We start from the raw sequence: 26,120 nt of genomic DNA, 5'->3' as shown, positions 1-26,120 counted from the left end.
CAAATAACCAAGGCACAGGCTGCAATGAATAAAGTTAAGGCAAGAAAAAAACACATAAACAAGAGACAAGGCAAGAACCAAAAGTCGAGCACTTATCTCTGTGACGAGCAGCAAACAAAGAGGAGGTGTTCCGGTTTGAGGACTGTTATATAGAGCTAGTCTCTATGGTTACTGTTTCTTTTCACACTAAGCATTCTGGGAATGTTGTGTTATATTGTTATAATGGATCTTATTGGCTGCTGTTGTTTGCAGTAAATGAAAGAGTAAGCATAATCTGAAGCCTCCGGTCCTGTAATAGAATTTAGACTCTGCTTTCAGAAACAGGCAAATCTTCCTGATATTAACTCAGTCCCCAACCTGCAAATACACCTCCAGCGCATTCTTTTTAATCAAAGCAAATTTAGTTTTTTGCTTGCTTGCTTACTACTTCCATTTTCTTTTGCAGATTTCACAACACATTGATTCCTACCACACACATCAATATGTTCCTCATCCAAAGAGGACACAATCTCGTTTTTGTCACTCTACGTCTTAGTAAAGTGAAGCTGTGACTTAATTCCTACTTTTCTGAGTTGTGAATCAACAACTATTTTGTTGGCCAATGCTGTTTGAATTCTCTCTGAAGGGTCTAGTAACCCTGTAAACTAAGCCACAGTATGAGAGCTACTTTTAGATGTTTCACATCACGTGGATGTAAATACTGCAAAATTTGCATAGATGTAAAATGCTTTCCATTCTCAGTAACCAGCCTCATAGGAGCACCCTACATTGCAATGATCATATCCAGAAACTTTCTGACACAATCGGTGCTTGCGACTTTAACAAATAAGTAGTGTACCCAATTGTAGTGGACGTCTACAGCCACAAAATAATACCGCTTATCAAGATCCAGTAACTTGAATGGACCAGAAAAATCCAAACCCAGTTTTTCTGAGGAGCATCCTGCCAGACAGACAGATACAATGTTTTTTTTAATGATTTTGTCAAACAACAATGTTTACATTGATCCACAAACCTTCTAACCTCTGTGTGCATGCCAGGCCACCAACACCATTGTTTCATATTTCTTAAAGGAGCTGAAATCCCAAAATGCCCGTTAGGGGCAGCTCTCATAAGTTTTTCTCTACAGTCGCTAGGTAAAACAAATTAATATGGATGCAGAAAAATGCCCTGAACAACAGAAAGTTCTGGTGCAACCAACTCAAAGCAACACAATTCTGTAACCAAACACTTGCCATGCAGCTAACAACTCATAACAATTATTTTGACCAATTTCACATTTGAATCATTCTTTTGCATCATATTTGAATCACTCTTTTGCAACTCTGCACCAAGTCATGTTCAGACACTTCCATCTGTGTGTCTTCGACTGCATCATTGGTGGTCATCATACAATCTGGTATAATAAAAATTCTTGTTCACCCAGAAAATCTACCTTTACAGGGACACATGACAAACAATCTACACAATAGTTTTTCCACAAGTAGAAAATTGATGTCGAAATGGTACTCTTGTAACCAGGACAACAGCCTAACCAAACAGAAAAAAAAACATTATTGGAAGTGCTGCCTAACATATAAATTAAGGGTTTATGGTCAGGGTAGATTTCAACCTGAGAACCCAAAATATACGTTTTGATTTTTTCTACTGACTATGAACATGCCACAGCTTTACGTTCTGTTCGGAAAAGCTACTGTTTGTTCATGACCATGCACCCATTGACTTTGTACTGCACCAAGACCAATGGTGGTACACCATGATGACACATGTAACCATGCACATAAGGTTTCAGTGGGGGTGTATCTAAAATCAACTCTTTAACTCTCCTGCATGCCAATTCTACATCCTCAGTCCAGACAAAGTTAGGGGCATATTTACAAGCTGGCGATAAAAAATTATCGCCGCTTTTGCGGCCGTTTTCGGCTGAAAAGCAGCGATAATTTTATCGGCTAATTAGCAAGGCCACACTAACGCGTGAAACCTTGCTTTAGCGTGGGGATTCCTAACGCCCAGCTTTGCATCCCTTATGAGATGCAAAGTGGGCGTTCCTGACCTAACATGACAGGACAAATGTCGCTAAGCGACATTTCTCCTATCATCAAGCCCCACGCTATGAAGCATAGCGGCAGGAAAAGTAGCGATAACCCCTGTTATCGCTACTTTCCTTACGCCTGCTAAAGGACTGATTTAGCCATGATATCCTATGGAAGGTGGATATCATGGCTAAGTTTGTGAGTCCCTATCAACAAGCTAACGCCACACTACGTGAGATTATTGCTGGGTTTCCAGCGATAATCTCACGTTAGGCAGTTAGCGCTAGGATTTTTATTGCTGAGGATATAAGCGTTGCTAATAGCATGCTCTCTCAGCGATAAAAATCCACGTTACCCGGCGATAATCATCCACACGCTAAGAGCGCTTAGCGATAATTATCGCCGGTTGTTGCTGATATGCCCCGTAATGCCTTAATTAAGGCCGCCTTACACATTGAAGCAGTAACCTCAAGGCGTAAGAAGTCTCTATTTAAGCTGTAGACTCTGCTGAAAAGGAACATTAGATGTGTGTGCTCTGATGGTTTAGCTAATGCAGCCAGCAGGGCGAAAGTACTTACCGGGATACAAACTCTCAGGAGAGTGCCTCTGGTAAAGAGGTTTTGCTTCTTTTTCAGCTGGAAGCCGATCATTACAATTTCTACGTTCTGGTGTGACTCACTACAAACATGATATCCAAAGCAACAATTGTGCGTCATTTCCTGGATATGAGCGAGTCACTGCTCCTCACCTCACGGGCTAACACAATGTAAAGGAAAGTTGGTGGGCCCCAGGCACTAAAGTTCAACTTGTCGCAAAATGTTGAAGCGGAGGTGGCAAAAGAAGCCAGGCAGAAATCAGAGGATGCAAAAGTTAATTTCAGACATTTGGAGCCAGAGGATCCACACGGCATCCAGAAGCAAAGCAATTCCAAATGCCATAACCATCAGGAACGGAATCAACAAACACTCTGGCATGCCAAAGGTTCCAAACACATCTTAGAAGACAACACAATATATGCATATCATATGCAATATTAAAAGCTTTTAGCAAGTGTTCAAAGCAACAAGCAGTACACCGCATATTTAATAGTAGAAAGTACTTCAAATTAACATGATTTGATCTAACCTGTTTACCAAAATAAGTTAATGGCCACTTTGTTTTTCAGGCCACATTTTAGTTTGCGGAACACTACAGGACAGCAGAAACAAAAAATTCCAGAGACTGTCAGAGATGGTGTTCTCACACCTTGAGTTTTTCCTCCTTACATTTTCTCATGAGAACACCTCGAACAAGTGGAAACCTTTATATTGAGTAGTGATATTCTTTCAGTATTGCATGCATTGTAGCATTTAGTACTGCATCTACACAGAGTTGGAATCAGTAGTACCTTTTGATGCCGTTCATGGTTCAGCATTATCACTAAGCCGTGAATGATCTAGAGCTTCAACTGGAAAACAGGCGAGTTCAAGAATCACTGAAAAAACAATGGGGCCCCGCAGCGTGGCCCTTGATGGTTCCAAGAAGGAAGATTTCCTTGATTAAAATTGTTTCATTCATTCAGTGTATCTCAACTGCTTCTATCTGAGACCAGTTGAGATGAGGGAAGGAGAAACACTGCAAATGAAAAATGGCTCCTCTTTCCAATCGTGCCAGCCTCAGAGCTGACTCTTCCTAATCACAAGTGGGCACCAAGCCTTTTTCCTCCCTTGGGGTTGGAGGACAACGTCGCCAAGGGTCATATGGTCAGCAAGGCTCTTCTCTTTCCTGGGTAGGGGATCAGACATGCTGTCTCGCAGGTTCAGCGCTGCCCGGCCTTACATTTAATAATAGAATCACCCGCTGAGGCTGTTTAAGATATTGAGATGCCATCTCAGGGTCATCGTTTAGGATCATGGGTCAAAATCAGGAAGTGAATTTCCCATTAGTGAAGTTCTGTCAAATGATGACACCTCTTCAAGTGAAGTTGAAGAATTTGGCAAGCACCGACTAGATTCCAGCCTGGATATCCTACTAGAGTTGATTGTTATAAAGTCAGTACCACATTTTTTGTTTTTATTTTTGCCCATTGTCTACTTCCAACTTTTGGTTTATGATGAGATCCTTCTGGATGCTGTGCAACTAACTAATTTGTATGCTGAATAATTTTAGAAGTAACATGAAGACTTTTTTTTGTATTTCTAGACTGCATAAGACTAGGAGGCATCAAAGCGCTATACAAGAGGAAGGACAGACTTAAAGGTCGATCTCTGAGGCAGACAAAACCCCCTAAAGAATATCCCCTAGCCAACTTAGGTGCCGATTACGATCCGGTAAAAACTGGGTACGAACCGTCGGTCGGAGAGTTTTCTCCGTCCGACTCGTACCCGGTCGGAAAACTTTACAAACATGGAATTACGATTCGCACGGAAACACCATTGCCGTACGAATCGTAAAAAACACCGACCGACGAAAATATACGTACGAATGTGATCCGGGAATGCTGCGACGTGACGTCGGGACGCTTTCAGGCAGCGTTTCACGACCCAGGAAGTGCGATTCGAACCGACAGCAGTCCGGACGGCGACACGGCACCCAAAAAGTGCCGGAAAAGCGAAGTACGGCGCGAAACGACCAGAGTAGGTGGCCCGGTACTCGCCGTACCCCCCCCCAGCCCCCATACGTACGTGTCGTACCACCCGTGTATGTACACCCGTGTACGTGTCGTACCCCTCGTGTATGTACACCCGTGTACGTTCGAGTCGTACCCCCGTGTATGTACACCCGTGTACGTGTCGTACCCCCCCGTGTATGTACACCCGTGTACGTGTCGTACCCCGTGTATGTACACCTGTGTACGTTCGAGTCGTACCCCCCGTGTATGTACACCCGTGTACGTGTCGTACCCCCCGTGTATGTACACCCGTGTACGTGTTGTACCCCCCGTGTATGTACACCCGTGTACGTTCGAGTCGTACCCCCACCCGTGTATGTACAGTGCGTACCCCCAGCGCTGGGGGTACGCACCGTACATACATGGATCGTGATTCCGCGGTCGGACTTCACTTTTCACATTTGTACGGTAAATCGTCCGAGGACGTGTCGGACACATTTTCCGACCCGAGGACGTGTGGGGAATAATTCCCAATGCGGTTCGTATGGACTTTTTACCATGCGAATCGTAATTGGCAGTTTGTACGGCACTTGTACGATTCATACGGTAAAAAGACCGGATACGAGTCGTACGGGGAATTTTTTTGCCGGATCGTAATCGGCACTTTAATCTGCAAACAGACAAGTGTTAATTTGCTTGCAGAACATTAGGTGTGAACTCTGGCTCCTGATATATTCAGGCAAGGAGTTCCACAGCCTGGCAGATGCCACCGTAAAGGAGCGGTCCCCCATCTGACGTTCTTGCATCTTGGAACAGCTGCCTTATGACATCCCACAGATCTTAAAGATCTCATGGGAACATACCAATTCATGGTTGCCCTAACATAGCTCGAGCCTCATGATTGATGGTCTTTCTGCATTAAGCATGGTACTTTAACGGACACCTCTTTCTTTATTGGCAGCCAATGAAGAGATCTCAGGCCTTCCCTGACCGAGGCGTGTTTGGGTATTCCCAAAACCAAGCATGCAGCTGCATTCTGAATGACTTGGAGCTTGTTTAGCAAAAGTTGATTGATGTTTAGATACAGGGCACTGTAGTAGTCTAGGCGTGAGGTGATAAGTGCAATGACCACTAATGCCCTGAGCTCCTTCGGAAGCAGCGGCAGAGTCTTCTTCAGGATCCTGCTCATTCTGGTGCCTCATTGCATGAGCCTTACAATGTTCAAGAAAATAGTGTAGAAGGTTATATAGGCCAACTGGTCTTCAACACTAATTTGGCAAAATGCAGCTGGAGCCTGATGATATGCACCCCCTGTCTGTAAAGACAGTGTAATACAGCATAGAAGCACTAGAAAAACCATCAAGGAAGGAATAACAAGAATGGCATGGATGCCATCTAGTAGTGTGGCAGTCGCCACCGCTGAGACAACTGATGGCAACAAGCAGATTACAGAAAAGATAGACAATATAGCCATCACTGTCAATCTGTTGAAAAAAGACGTGGATTAAATCTGAGACAGGACCACTGATGCAGACCAGAGAATATCAGATCTGAAGGACTCTTCTTCTGTGCAAGCAAGGCACATAACTGAGCTTCGACAACAGTGGCATATTATGAAGGGGGTCATAAAAAAGAAAGGTTCGGAAATAGCTAACGACAAGAGAAAAGGGTCAAGCGTCCATTAAAGGTATCAACAGCAAATATAGTGAGCCGCTGACCGATCACGTGTTGATTAACACGTTTGGGGAATACTACTATGAACATTGCAGGGGGCATAGGTGTACTGATGATGTGCGTATGCACTCTTCGATAGATAAAATAAATATACTGGTGCCAGCTGATAAGCAGTGTGAGGCTCTAAAAAGATTCATAACCACAGAGGGAATATGATGAACAGTATTAGAACTGAATTTGGCAACACTCCACCTGGTGTGAGTTGTCTGCTGAATTCTATGAAGCAAATGGTGATCAACCTGTGTTTCCATTACTAGATATGTTTAATGAACATTATCATTTTGGACAATTGCCACATACTATGTATGAAATCACAACTGACTCTGTACACTTTACCACTCCAAACTAGTGCTAAAGTGCATATGCTCTGTACTCTAAACACAGTGGCTTATACCCAATTGGGATATTTAATTTACTTGTAACTACCTAGTAAAGTGACACTCCCTGTGCCCAGGGCCTGTAAATTAAATGCTACTAGTGGGCCTGCTGCACTGATTGTGCCACCCACTAAGTAACGCTTTAAACATGGCTCAGGCCAGCCACTGCAGAGCCTGTGTGTGCATTTCTAAACTGCCATCTCAACCTCACAAGTTAACCTACTTGCCAGGCCCAAACCTTCCCCTTTATTACATATAAGTCACCCCTAAGGTAGGCCCTAGTCAGCACTATGGAGAGGGTACAGTGTAGTTATAAGATAGGACATATACTTTTGAGTTTTACACATTCTGGTAGTGAAAAACTGCTGAATTTGTTTTTTACTACTGCAAGTCCTATCTCTCCCATAGGTTAACATTCGGGTTGCCTTGAAGCATCGTATTAAGTGTAATTTCCAAATAGTAAAATATAGAGAATAAAAGTTTGGTGTCTCTGGATTCACAATTTGAAATCACAACTCATGGTGAAGTAGGATTTTGAATTGTAAGTCTGAAAATGCCACTTTTAGAAAGTTGGCATTTTTTTACTTTAACCATTCTGTGCCTCTGCCTGTCTCTGAATACATGTCTGGGTTGGGTGACAGCTGGGCTTTGTGCATTCCCTCTGGACAGTCACACAAAGGTAGCTGGGGTCTGACATTTGCATCCTGATGGCCCATCACCAGGCTGATGGGCCTTTCTGAGGTAGATTGGGAGAGAGGAGCTGCCACACTTGACTGCACACAAAGAGCTGCATACACCCCTGTAATGAGTCTGGAGCCGGGGCAGGGACCATGTGATCTTCAAAGGCCTCTTTGATGTCTCCCCGTTTTAAAGACACAATTGGGTATAAGTACTGGACCCCTGATACCACCAGATCATAACTCTACTGGAACCAAGAACATTCTGCCTGGAAGAACAGCTGCTTTTATGCAGGAGGAACTGCCACTTTGCTACTTGCTGTGCTGTGTTATCCTGCTAATTGCTGTGCTACAGGAGGAAGTGCCACATTGCAACTTGCTCTGCTGTGTTGGCCTGCTGCCTGCTGCTTCATGCCTGTGAGTGAGATTGACTGGACCTGCTCTCTGCATGCTTGAACCCAAGATTCTCCAAGGGCTTGTTGGCATACCTCCTTTTTTCTGAAGTCTCAGGGACACAAAATACTTCTTGCAACACTGCTGATGTTGCTGGACTCTGCCATTTGTGAGTGCTACCTTTGCTTGAGGTGCCCCCTCCAGTCCTGGGCCTCAGAAGTGGGTTCCGAAGCTGTTTTTATACACAAACCGGCGCATCTACCTGACAGCTTGAGGAAAATTGGCGCATCGTTCTTCGACACCGACGCAGTGCTAAACAACACAGGTCCTGAGAGTCGGGCTTGGCAAGCATGCATTGCTGATCAGAAGACATCCCTGCACGGCTCGGCGATGACGCATTGGTCCAACTGCGTCAAACAGAACTTAGGCATCAAGTCTTCAATGTAAACGTTTTGCTCCATACAAGGTACTTTGTCAGTGGACCCTGTGTGGGTCCGGTAGCTGGCCTGCCCTCCATCACAGTCAGCCTGAAGTTTGGATTTGCACTGGTCCCTCGTGACCTCAAGTAACCTTTCGACCGCTAGTGACTTCTAAGCACTGTTTCCACATTTAATCATTAATAAGTCATATCTCAATGTCTACTTAATGTGTTTTTGTTGTTTTGGTCTTGTTTTACTCAGATACATATTCTCTATTTTTCTAAACTGGTGTGGAGTCTTTTTGTGGTGTTTTCATTGTGTTACTGTAATTTAAGTGTTGCCCAAATACTTTACACATTACCTCTTTCCAGGTCGACATGGCAGTTTAACACTGCACTCACAGATACTGAAATAGCAGGCCTGAGGTAAGTTTATAGGGCTACTCGTGTGGGTAGCACAACCAGTGCTGCAGGCCCACTAGTAGCATCTGATTTACAGGATTTGGGCACCCCAAGTGCACTTTACTATGAACTTACCAGTAAATCAGATATGCCAATCATGGAGAACCAATCAGAATCCCAGTTCACACAGGGAGCACTATGCTTTAGCACTGATCATCAGTGGTAAAGGGGGAACAACCTTTACAACGCAACTTTTACAACGCACTACACTTACAACGCATTTTTTACAACGCAACATCCACTACAACGCATTCCATTACATCGCAGGACACTACAACGCATTTTTAAAAACTACCTTTACAACGCATTCCATTACAACGCATACTACCTTTACAACGCATACCATTACAACGCATAATATTATATTAAAACCCCTACACTATCCAACACTTACACTACTGTTGCACCCCCTGGAGTTAGAATAGTAATTTGTACCCCTATACTATCCAACACTTACCCTACTGTTGCACCCCCTGGAGTTAGAATAGTAATTTTTACCCCTATACTATCCAACACTTACCCTACTGTTGCACCCCCTGGAGTTAGAATAGTAATTTCTACCCCTATGCTATCCAACACTTACCCCACTGTTGCACCCCCTGGAGTTAGAATAGTAATTTTTACCCCTATACTATCCAACACTTACCCTACTGTTGCACCCCCTGGAGTTAGAATAGTAATTTTTACCCCTATACTATCCAACACTTACCCTACTGTTGCACCCCCTGGAGTAAGAATAGTAATTTTTACCCCTATACTATCCAACACTTACCCTACTGTTGCACCCCCTGGAGTTAGAATAGTAATTTTTACCCCTATACTATCCAACACTTACCCTACTGTTGCACCCCCTGGAGTAAGAATAGTAATTTTTACCCCTATACTATCCAACAATTACCCTACTGTTGCACCCCCTGGAGTAAGATTAGTAATTTTTACCCCTATACTATCCAATACTTACCTTAAATGCAATGTAATATTATGCGTTGTAATGGTATGCGTTGTAAAGGTAGTATGCGTTGTAATGGAATGCGTTGTAAAGGTAGTTTTTAAAAATGCGTTGTAGTGTCCTGCGATGTAATGGAATGCGTTGTAGTGGATGTTGCGTTGTAAAAAATGCGTTGTAAGTGCATGCGTTGTAAAAGTGTGCGTTGTAACGACGTACATCCGTGGTAAAGTGACCAGAGTACCTAAACCAGCAAAAACGAAGTCAGGCATTACGTCAAAAACACAGGAGGTGGAGACAAAAAGACAGGGGAAACCACACCAAGGATGCCAGGTCTAACACCTTTAAAATCCTGTGATGCTCACTGTCTAGTCAATTTACCTATGTGAGAAACTGGTGTGGGGTGTTAACCCTATTCAAGCAACAGCCCCAATCCCTGTCACAGAAAACCACTAAAGTCAACCAATTAATCTGTGCTTATCTCTCTGGTAGTTTGGCACAAAGCAGTCAGCTCACAAACAGCAATCAAGTGAAAACACAGCGCAAGAAAAATCCCACACCAATTTAGAGAAATAAAGTCCTTTTTATGAATTCTTTGACACAAAAAAGACAAAAACCCAATTAGTAGAACCCAGTTTATGAATATTTAAAGTTTAGGGTAAAACTTGTATCTAAAAGATCAAAGAGCTAACTGCACACATCTAGTCGTGTGAGACAGGGTCAAAGTCGAACATTTGGTCCACTGCGAAGGAGAGAGGGTCGGATACATAAATTGGATTGGGCCTGGTCAGCACTTTCCTTCTGACTTCAGCAAAAATGCTTTGAGAAGGTAAAGATCAGCGGGGCAAGACTGCAGGCAGTGTAGGAGGAAGAGGTGTCGTGATCATGGAGCCGCTAGACGAAGTTGCAGTGAAGATATCCACGTTTGGACTTAGTCTCTTTCTTGGAAGCCAAAAACCTCTAGCGGGATGAAGCTGCAAGCTGTAGCCAACGAGGGCTCCACAAGGCCGGATATAGGATTTGCTGCTCCGAGTGGGAAGGGTATGCTCAGACGTGAGTCCCTTGCTCTCCATGCAACTGGAATCAGGCTATCCTGGCTGATGAGGGCTGAAAGCCCGAAACCGGTCCTAGGATGCTTGTTTCCAGTCCAGGGAGGACCTGGCTTGGCAGTTCGGGCTGGACTGTTCCCATGGGGCACAGGGTCAAGACTGATTTGCATATGGCTGGGTTCAAACTGGAATGGCATGGTGAGCAAAAAAACGATGGATTTAGGCCCAGATCTCTGTACTGGGGTGAATGTATGACATTGTTCTGCATTCTGTCCATCAATTGTTATTTTTGCATTTGTCACCCCGAGTGGGAAGGGTATGCTCAGACGTGAGTCCCTTGCTCTCCATGCAACTGGAATCAGGCTATCCTGGCTGATGAGGGCTGAAAGCCCGAAACCGGTCCTAGGATGCTTGTTTCCAGTCCAGGGAGGACCTGGCTTGGCAGTTCGGGCTGGACTGTTCCCATGGGGCACAGGGTCAAGACTGATTTGCATATGGCTGGGTTCAAACTGGAATGGCATGGTGAGCAAAAAAACGATGGATTTAGGCCCAGATCTCTGTACTGGGGTGAATGTATGACATTGTTCTGCATTCTGTCCATCAATTGTTATTTTTGCATTTGTCACCCCGAGTGGGAAGGGTATGCTCAGACGTGAGTCCCTTGCTCTCCATGCAACTGGAATCAGGCTATCCTGGCTGATGAGGGCTGAAAGCCCGAAACCGGTCCTAGGATGCTTGTTTCCAGTCCAGGGAGGACCTGGCTTGGCAGTTCGGGCTGGACTGTTCCCATGGGGCACAGGGTCAAGACTGATTTGCATATGGCTGGGTTCAAACTGGAATGGCATGGTGAGCAAAAAAACGATGGATTTAGGCCCAGATCTCTGTACTGGGGTGAATGTATGACATTGTTCTGCATTCTGTCCATCAATTGTTATTTTTGCATTTGTCACCCCGAGTGGGAAGGGTATGCTCAGACGTGAGTCCCTTGCTCTCCATGCAACTGGAATCAGGCTATCCTGGCTGATGAGGGCTGAAAGCCCGAAACCGGTCCTAGGATGCTTGTTTCCAGTCCAGGGAGGACCTGGCTTGGCAGTTCGGGCTGGACTGTTCCCATGGGGCACAGGGTCAAGACTGATTTGCATATGGCTGGGTTCAAACTGGAATGGCATGGTGAGCAAAAAAACGATGGATTTAGGCCCAGATCTCTGTACTGGGGTGAATGTATGACATTGTTCTGCATTCTGTCCATCAATTGTTATTTTTGCATTTGTCACCCCGAGTGGGAAGGGTATGCTCAGACGTGAGTCCCTTGCTCTCCATGCAACTGGAATCAGGCTATCCTGGCTGATGAGGGCTGAAAGCCCGAAACCGGTCCTAGGATGCTTGTTTCCAGTCCAGGGAGGACCTGGCTTGGCAGTTCGGGCTGGACTGTTCCCATGGGGCACAGGGTCAAGACTGATATACATATGGCTGGGTTCAAACTGGAATGGCATGGTGAGCAAAAAAACGATGGATTTAGGCCCAGATCTCTGTACTGGGGTGAATGTATGACATTGTTCTGCATTCTGTCCATCAATTGTTATTTTTGCATTTGTCACCCCGAGTGGGAAGGGTATGCTCAGACGTGAGTCCCTTGCTCTCCATGCAACTGGAATCAGGCTATCCTGGCTGATGAGGGCTGAAAGCCCGAAACCGGTCCTAGGATGCTTGTTTCCAGTCCAGGGAGGACCTGGCTTGGCAGTTCGGGCTGGACTGTTCCCATGGGGCACAGGGTCAAGACTGATTTGCATATGGCTGGGTTCAAACTGGAATGGCATGGTGAGCAAAAAAACGATGGGTTTAGGCCCAGATCTCTGTACTGGGGTGAATGTATGACATTGTTCTGCATTCTGTCCATCAATTGTTATTTTTGCATTTGTCACCCCGAGTGGGAAGGGTATGCTCAGACGTGAGTCCCTTGCTCTCCATGCAACTGGAATCAGGCTATCCTGGCTGATGAGGGCTGAAAGCCCGAAACCGGTCCTAGGATGCTTGTTTCCAGTCCAGGGAGGACCTGGCTTGGCAGTTCGGGCTGGACTGTTCCCATGGGGCACAGGGTCAAGACTGATTTGCATATGGCTGGGTTCAAACTGGAATGGCATGGTGAGCAAAAAAACGATGGATTTAGGCCCAGATCTCTGTACTGGGGTGAATGTATGACATTGTTCTGCATTCTGTCCATCAATTGTTATTTTTGCATTTGTCACCCCGAGTGGGAAGGGTATGTTCAGACGTGAGTCCCTTGCTCTCCATGCAACTGGAATCAGGCTATCCTGGCTGATGAGGGCTGAAAGCCCGAAACCGGTCCTAGGATGCTTGTTTCCAGTCCAGGGAGGACCTGGCTTGGCAGTTCGGGCTGGACTGTTCCCATGGGGCACAGGGTCAAGACTGATTTGCATATGGCTGGGTTCAAACTGGAATGGCATGGTGAGCAAAAAAACGATGGATTTAGGCCCAGATCTCTGTACTGGGGTGAATGTATGACATTGTTCTGCATTCTGTCCATCAATTGTTATTTTTGCATTTGTCACCCCGAGTGGGAAGGGTATGCTCAGACGTGAGTCCCTTGCTCTCCATGCAACTGGAATCAGGCTATCCTGGCTGATGAGGGCTGAAAGCCCGAAACCGGTCCTAGGATGCTTGTTTCCAGTCCAGGGAGGACCTGGCTTGGCAGTTCGGGCTGGACTGTTCCCATGGGGCACAGGGTCAAGACTGATTTGCATATGGCTGGGTTCAAACTGGAATGGCATGGTGAGCAAAAAAACGATGGATTTAGGCCCAGATCTCTTTACTGGGGTGAATGTATGACATTGTTCTGCATTCTGTCCATCAATTGTTATTTTTGCATTTGTCACCCCGAGTGGGAAGGGTATGCTCAGACGTGAGTCCCTTGCTCTCCATGCAACTGGAATCAGGCTATCCTGGCTGATGAGGGCTGAAAGCCCGAAACCGGTCCTAGGATGCTTGTTTCCAGTCCAGGGAGGACCTGGCTTGGCAGTTCGGGCTGGACTGTTCCCATGGGGCACAGGGTCAAGACTGATTTGCATATGGCTGGGTTCAAACTGGAATGGCATGGTGAGCAAAAAAACGATGGATTTAGGCCCAGATCTCTGTACTGGGGTGAATGTATGACATTGTTCTGCATTCTGTCCATCAATTGTTATTTTTGCATTTGTCACCCCGAGTGGGAAGGGTATGCTCAGACGTGAGTCCCTTGCTCTCCATGCAACTGGAATCAGGCTATCCTGGCTGATGAGGGCTGAAAGCCCGAAATCGGTCCTAGGATGCTTGTTTCCAGTCCAGGGAGGACCTGGCTTGGCAGTTCGGGCTGGACTGTTCCCATGGGGCACAGGGTCAAGACTGATTTGCATATGGCTGGGTTCAAACTGGAATGGCATGGTGAGCAAAAAACGATGGATTTAGGCTCAGATCTCTGTACTGGGGTGAATGTATGACATTGTTCTGCATTCTGTCCATCAATTGTTATTTTTGCATTTGTCACCCCGAGTGGGAAGGGTATGCTCAGACGTGAGTCCCTTGCTCTCCATGCAACTGGAATCAGGCTATCCTGGCTGATGAGGGCTGAAAGCCCGAAACCGGTCCTAGGATGCTTGTTTCCAGTCCAGGGAGGACCTGGCTTGGCAGTTCGGGCTGGACTGTTCCCATGGGGCACAGGGTCAAGACTGATTTGCATATGGCTGGGTTCAAACTGGAATGGCATGGTGAGCAAAAAAACGATGGATTTAGGCCCAGATCTCTGTACTGGGGTGAATGTATGACATTGTTCTGCATTCTGTCCATCAATTGTTATTTTTGCATTTGTCACCCCGAGTGGGAAGGGTATGCTCAGACGTGAGTCCCTTGCTCTCCATGCAACTGGAATCAGGCTATCCTGGCTGATGAGGGCTGAAAGCCCGAAACCGGTCCTAGGATGCTTGTTTCCAGTCCAGGGAGGACCTGGCTTGGCAGTTCGGGCTGGACTGTTCCCATGGGGCACAGGGTCAAGACTGATTTGCATATGGCTGGGTTCAAACTGGAATGGCATGGTGAGCAAAAAAACGATGGATTTAGGCCCAGATCTCTGTACTGGGGTGAATGTATGACATTGTTCTGCATTCTGTCCATCAATTGTTATTTTTGCATTTGTCACCCCGAGTGGGAAGGGTATGCTCAGACGTGAGTCCCTTGCTCTCCATGCAACTGGAATCAGGCTATCCTGGCTGATGAGGGCTGAAAGCCCGAAACCGGTCCTAGGATGCTTGTTTCCAGTCCAGGGAGGACCTGGCTTGGCAGTTCGGGCTGGACTGTTCCCATGGGGCACAGGGTCAAGACTGATTTGCATATGGCTGGGTTCAAACTGGAATGGCATGGTGAGCAAAAAAACGATGGATTTAGGCCCAGATCTCTGTACTGGGGTGAATGTATGACATTGTTCTGCATTCTGTCCATCAATTGTTATTTTTGCATTTGTCACCCCGAGTGGGAAGGGTATGCTCAGACGTGAGTCCCTTGCTCTCCATGCAACTGGAATCAGGCTATCCAGGCTGATGAGGGCTGAAAGCCCGAAACCGGTCCTAGGATGCTTGTTTCCAGTCCAGGGAGGACCTGGCTTGGCAGTTCGGGCTGGACTGTTCCCATGGGGCACAGGGTCAAGACTGATTTGCATATGGCTGGGTTCAAACTGGAATGGCATGGTGAGCAAAAAAACGATGGATTTAGGCCCAGATCTCTGTACTGGGGTGAATGTATGACATTGTTCTGCATTCTGTCCATCAATTGTTATTTTTGCATTTGTCACCCCGAGTGGGAAGGGTATGCTCAGACGTGAGTCCCTTGCTCTCCATGCAACTGGAATCAGGCTATCCTGGCTGATGAGGGCTGAAAGCCCGAAACCGGTCCTAGGATGCTTGTTTCCAGTCCAGGGAGGACCTGGCTTGGCAGTTCGGGCTGGACTGTTCCCATGGGGCACAGGGTCAAGACTGATTTGCATATGGCTGGGTTCAAACTGGAATGGCATGGTGAGCAAAAAAACGATGGATTTAGGCCCAGATCTCTGTACTGGGGTGAATGTATGACATTGTTCTGCATTCTGTCCATCAATTGTTATTTTTGCATTTGTCACCCCGAGTGGGAAGGGTATGCTCAGACGTGAGTCCCTTGCTCTCCATGCAACTGGAATCAGGCTATCCTGGCTGATGAGGGCTGAAAGCCCGAAACCGGTCCTAGGATGCTTGTTTCCAGTCCAGGGAGGACCTGGCTTGGCAGTTCGGGCTGGACTGTTCCCATGGGGCACAGGGTCAAGACTGATTTGCATATGGCTGGGTTCAAACTGGAATGGCATGGTGAGCAAAAAAACGATGGATTTAGGCCCAGATCTCTGTACTGGGGTGAATGTATGACATTGTTCTGCATTCTGTCCATCAATTGTTATTTTTGCATTTGTCACCCCGAGTGGGAAGGGTATGCTCAGACGTGAGTCCCTTGCTCTCCATGCAACTGGAATCAGGCTATCCTGGCTGATGAGGGCTGAAAGCCCGAAACCGGTCCTAGGATGCTTGTTTCCAGTCCAGGGAGGACCTGGCTTGGCAGTTCGGGCTGGACTGTTCCCATGGGGCACAGGGTCAAGACTGATTTGCATATGGCTGGGTTCAAACTGGAATGGCATGGTGAGCAAAAAAACGATGGATTTAGGCCCAGATCTCTGTACTGGGGTGAATGTATGACATTGTTCTGCATTCTGTCCATCAATTGTTATTTTTGCATTTGTCACCCCGAGTGGGAAGGGTATGCTCAGACGTGAGTCCCTTGCTCTCCATGCAACTGGAATCAGGCTATCCTGGCTGATGAGGGCTGAAAGCCCGAAACCGGTCCTAGGATGCTTGTTTCCAGTCCAGGGAGGACCTGGCTTGGCAGTTCGGGCTGGACTGTTCCCATGGGGCACAGGGTCAAGACTGATTTGCATATGGCTGGGTTCAAACTGGAATGGCATGGTGAGCAAAAAAACGATGGATTTAGGCCCAGATCTCTGTACTGGGGTGAATGTATGACATTGTTCTGCATTCTGTCCATCAATTGTTATTTTTGCATTTGTCACCCCGAGTGGGAAGGGTATGCTCAGACGTGAGTCCCTTGCTCTCCATGCAACTGGAATCAGGCTATCCTGGCTGATGAGGGCTGAAAGCCCGAAACCGGTCCTAGGATGCTTGTTTCCAGTCCAGGGAGGACCTGGCTTGGCAGTTCGGGCTGGACTGTTCCCATGGGGCACAGGGTCAAGACTGATTTGCATATGGCTGGGTTCAAACTGGAATGGCATGGTGAGCAAAAAAACGATGGATTTAGGCCCAGATCTCTGTACTGGGGTGAATGTATGACATTGTTCTGCATTCTGTCCATCAATTGTTATTTTTGCATTTGTCACCCCGAGTGGGAAGGGTATGCTCAGACGTGAGTCCCTTGCTCTCCATGCAACTGGAATCAGGCTATCCTGGCTGATGAGGGCTGAAAGCCCGAAACCGGTCCTAGGATGCTTGTTTCCAGTCCAGGGAGGACCTGGCTTGGCAGTTCGGGCTGGACTGTTCCCATGGGGCACAGGGTCAAGACTGATTTGCATATGGCTGGGTTCAAACTGGAATGGCATGGTGAGCAAAAAAACGATGGATTTAGGCCCAGATCTCTGTACTGGGGTGAATGTATGACATTGTTCTGCATTCTGTCCATCAATTGTTATTTTTGCATTTGTCACCCCGAGTGGGAAGGGTATGCTCAGACGTGAGTCCCTTGCTCTCCATGCAACTGGAATCAGGCTATCCTGGCTGATGAGGGCTGAAAGCCCGAAACCGGTCCTAGGATGCTTGTTTCCAGTCCAGGGAGGACCTGGCTTGGCAGTTCGGGCTGGACTGTTCCCATGGGGCACAGGGTCAAGACTGATTTGCATATGGCTGGGTTCAAACTGGAATGGCATGGTGAGCAAAAAAACGATGGATTTAGGCCCAGATCTCTGTACTGGGGTGAATGTATGACATTGTTCTGCATTCTGTCCATCAATTGTTATTTTTGCATTTGTCACCCCGAGTGGGAAGGGTATGCTCAGACGTGAGTCCCTTGCTCTCCATGCAACTGGAATCAGGCTATCCTGTGTAACGCCCTGAACGTCTCAGGATCGTTTAACAGACACGACAATGAGGACGCAACCACTTGTGAAGGGTTAGTTCTTTTAATGAAGGCAAATAAAATACAAAGAACAAACAAAAGTTATAGTCACTGGAATCCTCCAGGCTAAGTACGTTACCAGCCCACAGCACGGATGGTCCTAACCGTCCTCTGCATATACGCCGATCCCGGCGTATGCCAACAGAGGGCAGAAATGAAATGGCCGACAATGCCAATCGGTAGGCTGTGAGGGGCACGAAGAGTGTTGGGGAGAATCGAGGAGTCAGGGAAACACCCAGCCGGGGTCTCTACCTGAAGGGAGCAGCCGCTCAACCTCTTCCTCAGACTGCACCGGGACGCGGAGTCACCTCCTGGTGATGCGTCACCGATACCCCAATCACAAGCAAGAAGACTGAACCGAGAGCAGCCGCTCGATCGATCCTGTGGACTTCCGAGTCTGTAACGCGGCAAACACCTCCTGGTGTGCGTTACAGCTGGCAGTCCCTGTGTCTCTGGTCGGGCTGGGAGTTACGACTCCAACCAGCAAAAGCGCCACTGCGCTTGGACTCAGCCGAGTCAAAAAGCGAAGCTCAATGGTTGACCGGTAGAGCTTCCGGGTCCTTCACAGGTGACGATGGGGCAAGACACGGCCCAGGGAGTAACGACTCGACCTACCTCCGTTCTTGCCTTACTGGAGCACCACTCCGGAACACTGCTCTTCACGAAGCAGGTACGTCGGTGTAAACACAATATCCGACAGCCTTGTACCTCCCGGTTCCTCCCTTTATAGGGCGTGTTTTCCTTGAGTTATGTAACAGCTCTCCTGTTTACATAAGGGCGTGTTTCCCTTGAGTTATGTAACAGCTCTCCTGTTTACATAAGGGCGTGTTTCCCTTGAGTTATGTAACAGCTCTCCTGTTTACATAAGGGCGTGTTTCCCTTGAGTTATGTAACAGCTCTCCTGTTTACATAAGGGCGTGTTTCCCTTGTATGACAGGAATTCTTGACAGTACATCCTCCCTCTCAGCGGCTCCCCACGGGTCCAGCGCTGGCAGGAAAACGCCGATGGAACAAGGAGACCAAGCGCGGAGCATGAACCCCTTCAGCCGGTTCCCATGAATGCTCCTCCGGGCCATAGCCTTTCCACGCAACCAGGTACCACAGCTTCCCCCTGCGCCATTTGGACGCCCGTATGCCCGACACTTCATACTCCACCTCCGACTCCACGCATACCGGCCTAGGTGTCCCAGACGGCTTGGAGGGTGCTGGTTTGAGCAATGATACATGAAAGACAGGGTGTATCCGCAATGACTGGGGCAAGCACATCTTCACGTTCACGGGACCCATACACTTGGTAATTCGATAGGGGCCCATGTACTTGGGATGGAACACACTGTTCTTTCGAAACCTCATGTTTCTTGTGGATATCCAGACGTAGTCTCCAGTGCGGTACAGTGGCCCGGGCCTTCTCTTCCTATCTGCCGCAGCCTTGTATCTTCTCTTGGCCTCTATTAGGACAGCCCTTGAGCGCATCAACGTGTCTTTTATGTGTGCCACCCTGTCCGCTGTGGCGGGAATCCTGTCCTCTCTGAACGGATGTAGAAATGGCAAGAACCTGGGATGTTGGCCATAGTTGCTATAGAACGGAGATGACTGTGTGGAGCTGTGAGTGGCGTTGTTATAGGCTATCTCTGCAACCCATAGCAAGTCGACCCATTCTTCCCTGCCCTGGTCCACAAAACATCGCAGATACTGTTTGAGCGTTTGGTTCAGGCGCTCGGTTTGGCCGTCCGTTTGAGGGTGGTAGCTGGTGGACAGGGCGGTCTTAACATGCAGCGCAGTGCACCAAGTCTTCCAGAATTGCGCAGTAAACTGCGACCCCCGGTCCGACACGATCACCCCAGGTAATCCATGCAGTCGTACCACATTCTTTAGGAGTAGTGACGCCAATTCCCCGGCCGTAGGGACTCTCTTGCAGGGGATGAAGTGCCCCATTTTCGTCAAGTAATCCACCACCACCAGTATTGCCGTCATCCCCTGGTCTACCGGTAGGCCCACCACGAAGTCCAGTGATATGCTATCCCATGGTCTATCCGGGGTCGGAAGTGGATGTAAGAGCCCTTGGGTTCGGCCATGGTCGGCCTTCATGGTAGCACACGTAGGACACTCCTGTCCCCACCTCCTGACATCCACTCTCATGGTTGGCCACCAGAAATGCCGTCCCATGCTAGCCACCGTTTTTTCAAAGCCCAAATGACCTGCGCATGGAGAGTCATGGCACCAGATGAATGCTTGTTTCCTTAGCCTAGGCGTGGGTATCAATAGGCACCTGCCCTTCAGGGGTATCCCGTCCTTCAGCTGCCATTCTCTGTGACTGAGGAGCCACCTCCGCCATGCGAATGACCTGATCCCTCTCTTTATTCCCCTCAGGAAAGTATCCGGTTGGATAACCCCCAATACCATCCTCGGGGAAATGATGGAACGCTCGGTTGCAGGCAATGGTTCCTTAACTGCAGATTGACGGGACAGGGCGTCCGCCTTCCGGTTTTCCGTCCCCGGCCGATATGTGATGCGGAAGTTGAACCCCGCAAAGAAGATCATCCACCGCAGCTGCCTGGGAGAAAGGTGTCTAGTGGCCGTCATGAACTGTAGGTTCCGATGGTCCGTGTACACCGATACCACATGTCTTGCCCCCATCAACCAATGCCTCCATTCGGTGAAGGCGTCCTTGATTGCGAGAAGCTCCTTCTCCGCAATATGGTAGTTGCGTTCGGCGTCGTTGAGTTTGCGGGACATGTACGCAACGGGATGAAGCACCCCTGTGTCGTGGTTGCGTTGGGACAAGATAGCCCCCAGCGCCACATCCGACGCGTCCGCTTCCACCACGTAGGGGAGATCCGGATCGGGGTGAGCCAACACCGGCGCCTTACCAAAGGCGCTTTTCAGGGCCTCAAAGGCTTTGTTCGCTTCAGGGGACCAGACAAACTCCTTGGACTTCCTCAGTAGCTGTGTGATTGGGGCCACCACTCCTGAAAATCCATCTATAAACCGCCTGTAAAAGTTGGCGAAGCCAATGAAACTTTGGACGTCCTTCACGCTTTGGGGCACCGGCCATTCTTTCACCGCCTTGATCTTTCGTTCTGCCATCTCCTGTCCCTCTGGACTCAGCATCACTCCGAGGAATTCCACGGATGTGACGTGGAAGTCACACTTGCTGAGTTTACAAAACAGCATGTTTTCCCTCAGCTTTTGGAGCACAGCTTTGACGTGGTGTACGTGCTCCTCCACACTGGACGAATAGATGAGGATGTCGTCGATATATACGACCACGTAGATATCCAACTCCTCTCTGAATACCTCATTCAAAAAGTACTGAAAGGCTGCCGGGGCGTTGCACAGACCGAACGGCATGACGAGGTACTCAAAAAGGCCGAACCTGGTCTTGAAGGCGGTCTTCCACTCGTCTCCGTCCCTCATGCGCACCAGATGGTATGCCCCTTTCAAATCCAACTTGGTGTAGATACGAGCTTTCTTGACCTGTTCCAGAAGTACACTGATGAGAGGCAAGGGGTACCGATTTTTTATGGTTATCGCATTCAATGCCCTAAAGTCCACACAGGCTCTCAGCTCCCCATTAGCCTTCGGGATGAAGAAAAGTGGCGAGGCGGCCGGAGACTTGGACGGGCGGATGAATCCTAGCTTGAGGAGTTTATCCAGGTACCCCCGGAGATGCACGTTTTCAGGCTCCGTCAGGGCATACAGCCTGCCGCTGGGAACGCTGGCCCCTGGCACCAGGTCGATCTGGCAGTCAAACTGTCTATGTGGTGGTAGCACTTCCGCCTTCACCTCATCAAATACATCCTCAAAACTGTGATAAGCCTGGGGGAGAGCCACATCTTTTTCTGCCGCTGTAGCCACCGTCTGACTCCCGCTCTCATCTGCGTCAAGGGATTCCGTTCTTATTCCACAATGCAGGATGCAATACGGTGACGTCATTTCGATGCGATGTGTTGGCCAATCCACAAAGGGGTTGTGTTTCTGTAGCCACGGCAATCCCAATATGACGCCATATTGGGGCGCTCGGATGATGTTAAAATCGATTTGTTCCAAATGGTTCCTCCCATATCTCATCGGAAGGACCCCCGTGTGCTGTCCGATGGGCCCCGTCACCAATCGCCTTCCGTCTACCGCATAGACGTCTTCGGGTACTGCTTTGGGAAGAAGCACTAGCCCTAGCCTGCATGCCTCGTTGTGGTCCATAAACATGCCAGTGGCCCCTGAATCCACCATGGCCACAACGGGTATCCACTGGTCATGCACTCCCACGTGCACCGTGATAAACAGGTGTCGTTGTCCCTTAGTGACCGAGTTGGAAAGTGAAGGGATGGATGAGAGACTCCGAGATGCCCCTTCTCTGGTCTTGGAGTCCTCTAGTTTTCCGCCGGTATGTCCACCACGGCTGTTACCGACCGGTTGGCCTGATAACGTGACGTCTTCGGTTTGGCAGGGCATTCACGTACGTAGTGGCCTTTTTTGCCACAATATAGGCACAATCCTTGTTTACGGCGTGACTCTTTCTCCGTGGCTGTGAGGCTCGCTCGTATTGCGCTGATGTCCATGGGTTCTCCCTTGGATGCGGTGGAAGTTTCAGGACTTCCCACCGTCACATAGGATGGAAGGGATTTTCCTTTTCTCCCATGATCCCCCTTTCTTTCACTTAGCCTATGTTCCAGCCGTAATACCAGGTTGATAAGGCCCTCACATGTCTTGGGTTGAGGGTCAATATGAGCCACGGCGTCCTTGAGCTCATCGCACAGCCCTTGATGGAAGAGCGCCGTCTGTTTAGCAACAGGCCACTTGGTTTCCGCAACCAGCCTTCGGAACGCGTTGAGATACTGCACCAGGTCGTTGGATCCCTGTCTCAACTCAAGCATTTCACGGTCCGCCGTGTACGAGTCAGCCCTTCTGTCGAATACCTTCAGGAATTCCTCGCGAAAAGCACCCCAATCACATAAGAGGGGGTCGTCCCTGCTCACCAGAGGTACGGCCCATTGTGCCGCGTTTCCAGCCAAATAGGATATAAGGAAAGCCACACGAGCCTGACTCGTGGGGAACGCCTTTGGTTTGCACGATAAATGTAGCGCCACTTGTGTGAGGAATACCTGCACTGTGTTAGGATCCCCACTGTACCTCTCTGGTGTTGCCAAGGGGATGGCTACCGGCATTTCCACTACTACCGCAGGGGTCTGGTTCGTGAGGGAGGTGCTGGGCGTGAGCGGGTCCAATTGGATAGCATCCAGTCTGGCTTTTACATCGGCTGTTTCTTGCCTAGAGGCAGCCACTTCAACTTGCATGGCCAATAAAGCAGCCAGCACATCATCAAGTGTTGCCATGTCTGTTATCGACCGGGAGACAGTTAGTGTTATTAAGGTCGGATATTTTGTAACGCCCTGAACGTCTCAGGATCGTTTAACAGACACGACAATGAGGACGCAACCACTTGTGAAGGGTTAGTTCTTTTAATGAAGGCAAATAAAATACAAAGAACAAACAAAAGTTATAGTCACTTAATCCTCCAGGCTAAGTACGTTACCAGCCCACAGCACGGATGGTCCTAACCGTCCTCTGCATATACGCCGATCCCGGCGTATGCCAACAGAGGGCAGAAATGAAATGGCCGACAATGCCAATCGGTAGGCTGTGAGGGGCACGAAGAGTGTTGGGGAGAATCGAGGAGTCAGGGAAACACCCAGCCGGGGTCTCTACCTGAAGGGAGCAGCCGCTCAACCTCTTCCTCAGACTGCACCGGGACGCGGAGTCACCTCCTGGTGATGCGTCACCGATACCCCAATCACAAGCAAGAAGACTGAACCGAGAGCAGCCGCTCGATCGATCCTGTGGACTTCCGAGTCTGTAACGCGGCAAACACCTCCTGGTGTGCGTTACAGCTGGCAGTCCCTGTGTCTCTGGTCGGGCTGGGAGTTACGACTCCAACCAGCAAAAGCGCCACTGCGCTTGGACTCAGCCGAGTCAAAAAGCGAAGCTCAATGGTTGACCGGTAGAGCTTCCGGGTCCTTCACAGGTGACGATGGGGCAAGACACGGCCCAGGGAGTAACGACTCGACCTACCTCCGTTCTTGCCTTACTGGAGCACCACTCCGGAACACTGCTCTTCACGAAGCAGGTACGTCGGTGTAAACACAATATCCGACAGCCTTGTACCTCCCGGTTCCTCCCTTTATAGGGCGTATTTTCCTTGAGTTATGTAACAGCTCTCCTGTTTACATAAGGGCGTGTTTCCCTTGAGTTATGTAACAGCTCTCCTGTTTACATAAGGGCGTGTTTCCCTTGAGTTATGTAACAGCTCTCCTGTTTACATAAGGGCGTGTTTCCCTTGAGTTATGTAACAGCTCTCCTGTTTACATAAGGGCGTGTTTCCCTTGTATGACAGGAATTCTTGACATCCTGGCTGATGAGGGCTGAAAGCCCGAAACCGGTCCTAGGATGCTTGTTTCCAGTCCAGGGAGGACCTGGCTTGGCAGTTCGGGCTGGACTGTTCCCATGGGGCACAGGGTCAAGACTGATTTGCATATGGCTGGGTTCAAACTGGAATGGCATGGTGAGCAAAAAAACGATGGATTTAGGCCCAGATCTCTGTACTGGGGTGAATGTATGACATTGTTCTGCATTCTGTCCATCAATTGTTATTTTTGCATTTGTCACCCCGAGTGGGAAGGGTATGCTCAGACGTGAGTCCCTTGCTCTCCATGCAACTGGAATCAGGCTATCCTGGCTGATGAGGGCTGAAAGCCCGAAACCGGTCCTAGGATGCTTGTTTCCAGTCCAGGGAGGACCTGGCTTGGCAGTTCGGGCTGGACTGTTCCCATGGGGCACAGGGTCAAGACTGATTTGCATATGGCTGGGTTCAAACTGGAATGGCATGGTGAGCAAAAAAACGATGGATTTAGGCCCAGATCTCTGTACTGGGGTGAATGTATGACATTGTTCTGCATTCTGTCCATCAATTGTTATTTTTGCATTTGTGCAGAAAAATGTAGCAGAAGCTGCTGCGAAGTCAGGCTGACCGGCGATGCACCTTTGGCAGATAGTCAAGCAGGTTGGCCTAGTCTCCTCTCGGTTCTCAGAGCACTTTTTAGCCCAAAAAATGTTCCAATTTTCAAGAGTTGGATTTTGGGTATCTGGGTCACCTGTAGCACCACTTCCAAGGGTTCATGGCTGCATGGGCATACATGGAGGGTTGGGCCTCACTCAGGTTGGGCCCAGGTGCGGGTTTAAGATGGTCGGAGCCTTTTCTGTCCTTCAGGCTTTGATCAGGAGGTCAGCCAACTAGCTCCTGTAGTCCCCCTCATTGTCCTGAGTTCAAGTAGTGAAACAGGGCTCAAACAGCAGGCTAGACCTCTGAGGGTTAAAGGCAGGCTACAGACAGCAAAGCAATCCTTCCAGGCAGCATGCCACAACAGCAGGAAGTCCTCTGAGACGCCTCCCACAAGTCCAGAAAGTGAACATCAGTGAACAGGTCTGAGGATCTTATTAGGTCGCGCCTAGACAGCGCATGCTCTGTATACAAGACTGTTGTATCTCTCCTCTGTGGGCTTTTGCCAAGCCCATTATTGCCATTTGTTATGCGTTGTGCCATTCAGAAATACTGCCATTTTATTGTGGTATTCCCTGTAATTGTCCCTCCTTTGGGGCTTGGTTCCTTCACAGGCGATTAGACTAAGTGAATCTTTTTGTTGCCAATCAGACTGTGTTTACCTTCCCTCCTGTTACAGTGCGTGATGCCCCTCCTCCCATTTGGGCATCGCAGCCTCAGTCAAAACACAGTGTTCAGAAAGGCACTGAAGGTTTCGTTTGTTTGTTTGCCTCTGCTCGGGTATAGGTAATTGATGTTTTGTAAACAACCTTTCACTCCATGGATCGTGTTTTTCCACTGCTGTTATTCGTTACAGTTTTCCAACAAAAAAAAACAAAACACTACTGTTCCTTTTATTAGTTACGTCTTTTAAAACAAGCATTTGCAATGCAATAGGTCTCGCATTTGCGCGAGTTTAAGCTATTGGCATTGTAAATGACAATGCCTTTTATGTATGTTTTAAAAACTAGGACAAAAATAAAAAGCATTATCATTTACAATGCCAATAGCTCAAACTTGCGTAATTGAGAGAGCTATTGCATTACAAATGCTGGTTACGTTTTGAAGGGCACGGCTGTTGCTGGTTTGCTCCACAATTC

The sequence above is a fragment of the Triturus cristatus genome, chromosome 2_2, assembly GCF_964204655.1.
Source record: "Triturus cristatus chromosome 2_2, aTriCri1.1, whole genome shotgun sequence".
NCBI lineage: Eukaryota > Metazoa > Chordata > Amphibia > Caudata > Salamandridae > Triturus > Triturus cristatus.
Note: the sequence above shows the minus strand (reverse complement) of the source record.